An 8,843-nucleotide genomic window follows, 5' to 3' on the forward strand; every position below is an offset into this window, starting at 1 on the left:
ATTTTGTCAAAAAAGGATATTATTATAATCATTCAAGTTTTTCATATATGTCACATGCTATTTGCAATTTTTGTAATAGAAATGGTCATAATTATCATACTTGTCCTATTAGAAGAAATCATACAATGACTATTAGGGCCATATGGGTACCTAAAAATCTTGTTTTTTCTAATACTAATAAATAAAGGACCCAAAGAACTTGGGTACTAAGAAAAATCATTTTAATTGTTTTTATAGGTATGCATGAAGTCTTCCACAAGCAAAAACAAATGGTTTTTAGATAGTGGATGTTCAAGACACATGACGGGAGACAAGACTAAGTTCTTTGATCTTAGATTTAAAGAAGAAGGACACGTGACATTTGGAGACAACTCGAAAGGGAAGATCATAGGAATAGGTAAAATTGGTAATGAATCTTCTCTCATAATTGAAGATGTTCTACTTGTTGAAGGTTTAAAACATAATCTTTTGAGCATAAGTCAATTATGTGATAAAGGATTTACAGTTACTTTCAAAATGGATAAATGCATTATTTTGAATGATCATGATTGTAATATTTGTTTTATTGCTTTTAAAAACAATAATGTTTATACAATCGATTTTGAAGAAATTACCTCACAAGATGCTATTTGCTTTTCAGCTCAAAATGAAACTAGTTGGCTATGGCATAGAAGATTAGGTCATGCCAATATGGAACTTATTTCCAAACTTTCAAAAAATGATCTTGTGAGAGGTTTACCAAAAACAAATTTTCTTAAAAACAAAATTTGTGATTCATGTCAATTTGGTAAACAAACAAAAACTTCTTTTAAAACTAAGAAACATATTTCCACTACTAGACCATTGCAACTGATACACATGGATCTTTTTGGACCAAATAGAGTTGCAAGTTTAGGAGGAAAATATTATGCATTTGTTATTGTTGATGATTTCTCTAGATATACTTGGGTCATCTTTCTTGCTCATAAAGATGAGGCACATAATGCCTTTACCAAGTTATGCAAGAGAATTCAAAATGAAAAGGGCTATACTATTTCAAGTATCCGAAGTGATAGGGGAAAAGAGTTTGTTAATAAAAATATTGAAACATTTTGTGATGAAAACGGTTTTGTGCATAATTTTTCTGCTCCTCGAACTCCTCAACAAAATGGGGTAGTAGAGAGGAAAAATAGATCTCTTCAAGAGATGGCAAGAACAATGCTCAATGAGAACAACTTGCCTAGTTATTTTTGGGCCGAAGTGGTAAGTACTGCATGTTATGTTATAAATAGAGTTATGCTAAGGTCTAAGTTAGATAAAACCCCCTATGAGCTTTGGAATGAGAAAAAGTCCAACATTGGTTACTTTCATGTATTTGGATGCACATGTTTTATTTTGAATGACAGGAATAATTTAGGCAAGTTTGATGCAAAATCTGATGAATGTATCTTTCTCGGGTATTCTACTAATAGTAAAGCTTATAGCGTATTCAATAAAAAGACTTTGACTGTACAAGAATCTATGCATGTAGTATTTGATGAATCTAATTCTCCACTCTCCAAGAAATCTATTGATGAAGAAACAGGAGGTATAAATAACACGGAAAGTTTCAATCTCAACAAAGAGAAAACAATAGAGGAAATTCAACATGGAGCCATCAGGAAAGATCATCAAAATTTAATACAAGATGCAACCAAACAATGGAAATTTGTGAAAGATCATCCAGTGGAACAAATTTTGGGAGAACCTTCACAAGGTGTAAGTACTCGATCATCTTTTAGAAATATTTGCAATCATACTGCTTTTCTATTTCAAATTGAACCCAAAAATATTGATGACACACTTCTTGATGAATTTTGGATTCTAGCTATGCAAGAAGAGTTGAATCAATTTGAAAGAAATTATGTTTGGACACTTGTTCCTAGACCCAAAAATCATACTATTATTGGAACAAAATGGGTTTTTAGAAACAAGAAAGATGAGTCCGAAGTCATTACTAGAAATAAGGCTCGACTTGTAGCCCAAGGTTTTAATCAAGAAGAAGGAATCGATTATAATGAGACATATGCACCTGTCGCAAGATTAGAAGTTATTCGAATGTTACTTGCATATGCTTGTTATAAAGATTTCAAACTTTTTCAAATGGATGTTAAAAGTGCTTTCTTAAATGGTTTTATAAATGAAGAGGTATATGTTGAGCAACCTCCAGGTTTTGAAAATCATATTTTCCCAAATCATGTTTTCAAACTCACAAAAGCACTATATGGACTTAAACAAGCTCCTAGAGCTTGGTACGAGAGACTCAGTGGTTTCTTGATTGAAAAAGGTTTTTCAAGAGGAAAAATCGACACAACTCTTTTCATTAAATATGAAAATGATGATATTCTTTTGATTCAGATTTATGTTGATGATATAATATTCGGTGCTACTAATGAAAATATGTGTCAAGTTTTTGCTAAGACTATGCAGGAAGAATTTGAGATGAGCATGATGGGAGAACTTACATTCTTTCTCGAATTGCAAATTAAGCAAGCAAAAAGTGGGACATTCATCAATCAATCAAAATATATTAAGGAATTACTGAAGAAATTTGGGATGGGAAATGCTAAGGAAATTAGAACACCAATGAGCCCATCAACTAAACTTGATAAAGATGAATCCGGTAAGCCAGTTGACTCGAAAATATATCGAGGTATGATTGGTAGCTTATTATATTTAACAGCCAGTAGACTAGATATTATGTTTAGTGTGTGCTTATGTGCACGCTTTCAATCATGTCCAAAAGAATCACATTTAATTGCAGTTAAACGCATTTTTAGATATTTTAGTGGTACAATTAACCTAGGGTTATGGTACCCTAAGCACACATCTTTCGATCTAATCAGTTACACATATGCAGATTATGCTGGCTGTAAAATAGATCGAAAAAGCACTAGTGGAACATGTCATTTCTTAGGTCATGCACTAGTTTCCTGGTTTAGTAAAAAATAAAATTCTGTTGCACTATCTACTTGCTGAGGCAGAATATGTTGCTGCGGGTAGTTGTTGTGCTCAAGTTCTCTACATGAAGCAACAACTTGAAGATTTTAAACTCATGTATAATCACATTCCAATCAAATGTGATAATACAAGTGCTATAAATCTTTCAAAGAACCCAATACAACATTCAAGAACTAAGCATATTGAAATAAGGTATCATTTTTTTCGAGATCATGTGCAGAAAGGCGATATAATATTAGAGTTCACAAACACACACGATCAGTTAGCAGATATTTTCACAAAACCTTTACCAAAAGATAGATTATGTATTATCAGAAGAGAAATAGGTATGATGCATGCTATGAATATCTCTTAAAAGATAAACCAGAGTCAATAAAAATAGAGATAGATTTTTTAAATACTTTTACATAAACTTGAGATTCTTAACCTCATGTTTGAGACGCTCATTCTCTTCATACAATATCATGTCATTCTTATCCATGGGAACCGGCAAGCGGAATGAAGAATCTAATAAAGATTTCAACTGTTTATTCTTCTGCCGAATGATTCCTTCCCTTGTGTGAGACTCTTGAACAATTCGTTGAAGTACAACAATTTGTTCTTTGAGCTTTTCAACTTCGTGATTTTTGGCTTGTAGCCGCTGAGAAAAAGCAACAATAGAGGAAAAGTAGAGAGTCCCAAGACTCACCAAGTCATAAATAGCATCAGAATCTGACTTATTAGTCAGATTATTATTTTCTTGCTGCAACATGGCACCAATGGCAGCTGCAGAAAGGACAGGAGGTTGAGATGCAGAATGCCTCATGGATGGATCTAGAGAAATGTTAGAAGAATGAGCCATTGAGAAAAGAATAGAAGGCTTAAAACGAGAATGTTGAAGGAATGCAGATGAGTTATAGATATGAGAAGAAAACTTGATGCGGATTAGATGAACTTCAGGACTGATTTTATAGAGATAGCATAAAGAATAAGACAAACTATTGTCTCTTCAAATCTTATTTAGTCAAAAGAAATACAAGATATGCTGGATACACATTGTTAAAAGTTTTCTTACTAACCCAGCGAGATTAACAGTAGATTGTCCCTATTTTTCTAGTAAACGATGAACCTCTGCTGTTATCTGCCGATGTTGACCTTGTATCTGAACCCTTTCTCGTTCCAGCTCCTCTATTCGTGGTTGCAGATCATGAGCATACCAATCTGCAAATTTTTTCAACTCTTGGTTTTCTTGCTTTAGCCTTTTATTATCACTATCCTTATTAGCAAGCTTCTGTCGTAACTCAGATATTTGCATGTTAAGATAATCAATCTCACTCACCCTCGCCATTAACCTTCGAGACAAGATCGTAACAGAGGCAGCATATTGACTACTGAGCATTCTTAATTCTGCAATAATCTCAAAATCAGCCTTACTAGAAAAATGGTTCACTGCTCCTATCATGGTATTGACGGCCTCAGGAGAGAAGATTGATGATTGATGCGTCAAGGGTTCCTGATTCAAGTCTGGAACATTAGTGGAAGAGAATTGCTCAGCCATTCTATCGTTGTGGTAAAACAGAACTCAGGTCAAGAAACAATTATTTTTTTGGCATCCGATAGATGAAAATGATCATTTTTTATAGCAACTCAGAGCCTTCAATCACGTTTGTCAACAACATCAGGCGATTGTTTAAATCTCTAGCCGCACTAAATTCATAGAGTTAGGCCTCGAGTCTTTGCAGCATTTGTCGGGTCACGGACGGCTCTTTTTTCAACTATCTACAGTGACTATTAAACGCATCATTTTCTTTAGTCCATTTATTTGCTGCCGATCCTTTTTAATGATGCCAAAAGGGGGAGAAGTTTTAGACTAGAACATTAACATTGTTTAAATTGCTAAACTTGTTATATATGCTTGAAATTATATTTATACTTTTGCTTGAAAAACTAACGCATATTTTTAGGGGGAGCTTAAGTATTAATACAGGTTTCAAGTTCTATCAAGTATTTGTCATCATCAAAAAGTGGGAGATTGTTAAACTCAAGGTTTCAAGTTTCATGTGATTATAAATCTACACATGAATTTTGATGATAACAAATGAATTCAAAGAATAAAGGAGTTTCAAACTCAAGTTGTTCACACAATGGAATCAAGCACATCAAAGAACCAAGCATGAGCAAGAAGGAAATAAGTTCACATTAAAGTTATAGAATAATGTTGTAAATCTCTTAAAATTCGAAATTAGGATTAATGCTCAAAATTAATATTTTATCATAAAGCATTAAAATACATTTTCTACATGTGCATGAATATTTTTGAAAATTAAATTTGAAAATTTTGAAAGATGATTGATTGTCATCTTTTGAATGTGCATGCCTTGATTAAAGGGTTGAACTTTGAAAATATTAAAGATGATTGATTGTCATATTTCACATGTGCATGTTTTATTTGAATATTTTCAAAAGTGATTGATGCTTTTTTAGACTTATACAAAAAGTAAAAGATTAGGTTTGAATTTGTTGAAAAGGAAAGTGTGCTCCTTTTGTCATATGCAAAAAGTAAAAGATTAGGTTTGAATTTTTTGAAAATGAAAGTGTGTTTATTTTGTCATATGCCAAAAGTAAAAGATTAGGTTTGATTTTTTTGAAAAAGTGAATGATGTTGTCTTTGACAATTGAAAAAGAAGAACCTTTTATTTGAATTTTTTGAAAAAATGAATGATGTTGTCTTTGACATATGAATCTTTTTAAATTTGAATATGAAGTCTCATATGCCTATAAATAGATCATTTGAGAGCTTCACATTTACAACACCTAGAGCATACAACATTCATTCAAAGCTTTCATTCTCTCTTCTCTAAGCATTGAGCCTTAATCCTTATTCATTTTGAGAGATATAGTTTACGCTGTATTGTTCTTATTTCACTCATTGAGGAGTGTTTTCTGATAACCTACCCACTATCAGCTTTTGTATCAGAAAAAAGGTGTGTATAACCCTTGTGCGTGTAGAAAGTATTCTACACGGGGAATAGTTGAATCACCACGTGTAAGGTAATTGCAAGTGTAGAGGGTGTTCTACATGGATCCTTTGTAGCGGTGTTGTTCAAAGGTGTAATAGGTTTCTATCTCCACCTGAAGGAGGTTGAATAGTGAATTTGGGAATCCTCAAGGGGTAGCTTGAGGCGAGGATGTAGGCAGTGGGGCCGAACCTCTTTAACATACTAAGTTTGCTTCTCTCTTACCCTTACTCTTTATATTTATTGTTATTTCATATTTTGTTTATATTTTATATTATATATTTGATTTATAATTGTTATTTTTTTAATACAACTCAATTCACCCTCCCTCTTGTGTTAGTCATCTGGGCAACAATATGATTGATCATGATTTTAAGTTCTCAGCATGAAGTGTTTTTTGAACACCTTATGTTCAGTATGTTTACGTTATGATGTGTTTCTTACTAAGTCATTAACTCACTTTAGTTTGTTTTTATATTGTTAAACCACCCCAAGTCATAATATTTACGAAGGTAGAGCTGCACGACGGGAGTTAATCTAGGAAGGCGTGACAGTGGCCTAAATCATGTATAAATATTTTTTTAAGTTATGATTTTTTATAGCACTGACTTTGAGAAATTTTAATAAATGCTTACGCACACTCTCATTTATGATTTTAGTATTTTAATATAAGAAGACTCTATTTATTATAAGGAATCTTTATACTTGATGCTTCCTTTAGAATAAAATAAATAAATATATTTTTAATTAGATTCAGTAGTAGCACTCCTGCTCTTGAGAAATTCTAAAAGTGATTTTATTTTTAAATGTGGGGAGAGGGGTGTTACAGTATTATAACTCAATAACAAAAGAACATAATAAACATATATAACATCTTAAAAGATACATTAGAATTTGTTCAATAAACATAAAGTAAATGCATACTAAATGTATAAATCATAAATGCATACTAAATATCTAAAACAACAATGTTCATTGTACATAAACAATTGTAAAATCTGTATAAAATAAATTAGTTGTTTGGAAGTCTAAATTGTTGCATAAGCATTTGCTTTTGGACTTGCATCTCTCTCCAGAACACCTCATGTTATTGTTCTTGTTGTTTCAACATCTCCATGTCTGCTTGTTGTGCCACTTGAGCCTCTAACTCATGCTGCTTTGTTCTGAATTCCTCGATATCATGCCTTGCTTCCTCTAACTCTTTAGAAGTGTTGGAGGCATTGTTGGACGGTGAGAACGAGCTATAAGGTTTAATGCAACAAATATTTGAAATGTGAACCCAGAACTTTTGTAAAAATAACAACAGCACTTGTTGAGAAATTTTAATCAGATACAGATTTAGCAAGTGAAACAAGTATTTTTTCCTACACATAAGTAAAAGAATTAATATTTCCACAAATATACAAATATGTTTAATTAAAATAGATAATAATACTTACATAATTTTCATAGACATCAGAATGAGTCCTCTCCATTTCAATCAGTATGTGATGCAGTATATAATTTTATTAGACCGAAATTGGTATATGACTCTTGTTACAAGAGACATATTTTATAAATATAAAGTCACTAGAATACGACAAATAATAAACTTGAGAAATTCATTATATAAAAAAGCAATACCAAATTCTTAGAGATTCTGATAGAGATCTTGAACCTTCATGATGATAAAAGAACTTTGCTCCTATATTGAAGTTGTAAATATTATCAAGAGAAAATTATAAAATATGACACGTTAAATAAGTCATTTACCTTATATGCAGAATCCTTAAACATATCACAAAAGTTTTTCAAATAAAGAGGTTGAACATCTTGAAAAGAATGTTGGCATGCTTCATCCTTGTTCTAGTAATTATTGTAATGCTTATTGCATCTCGCCTTATATTTTCAGAATGCATTACACATAAGCTTATCTATAGTCTTATACTCCTCTCTTTGACGAAAATTTAGTTCAAAGTCATCCTTAAAAAATATATATATACAAACAAACCATTTGTATACTCTAATAATATAGTAGTAATATTATGTAATATACTATATATATATAGTATTAATATTTGTTTGTAAAATATCACACATAATTTAGAGTTCAAACCCTAGTTTCGTCTATTCAGTACAATGTTTTACCATTTGAATGATAATTGCGTGTAGAAATAAAACGTTCAACTTCTTTCTATCCTTTGAACCATTTTTTCCACACAGTATGTTAGTGTTCAAACGATATATGTCGTTCGAACGTGTATAGAAGACAATCAAACGAGATGAATCCCTTGGAATTACATTTAAACACCTTTAAAAACAGTTCAAAGGGGTTCACACATATAATAGCTTACGGCGTTAGGGGTATTGCGCTGTTTCAACCCTAATTGAATATTATTCTCTAAGCCGCTTATAAGCACCAGAGCCCCAATGTTGTTGTCGTCACTGTCACCATTAACATTCATTTCCATTCAATGGTACACTACTTCTTCTCATTAAAGAGTATGATCTCGATATCGTTTGGGGTAGATACATCTATGAAATAGGAGTTTACATTTTTGAAATATTCACGGCCAATGGGACATCGTAGGTGGCCTAAAAAAAAACATGACCAAGATATCTATATGCTCATCCCGGCCATGTTTGGTTGTTATTTGTGCAATAACGAAAGGAATCTACTTATTCTTTTCATGGATTCCTTTCGTTTTAATAGACACTGAGTTAACTTAGTCATTACTAAGTTCGATCCATAACGATTCAAACGCGAAGACTAGATACCTCGAACGGTTTTGTAACCGTTCGAAACATATGTTCAAATAGTGCATTCGACCTACTTTGTTTTCCATTCAAACATATCCAGGTTGATGTTCAAACGTTATGTCATTGGTT

This window comes from Carya illinoinensis, chromosome 6 (genome assembly GCF_018687715.1).
Source record: "Carya illinoinensis cultivar Pawnee chromosome 6, C.illinoinensisPawnee_v1, whole genome shotgun sequence".
Classification (NCBI taxonomy): domain Eukaryota; kingdom Viridiplantae; phylum Streptophyta; class Magnoliopsida; order Fagales; family Juglandaceae; genus Carya; species Carya illinoinensis.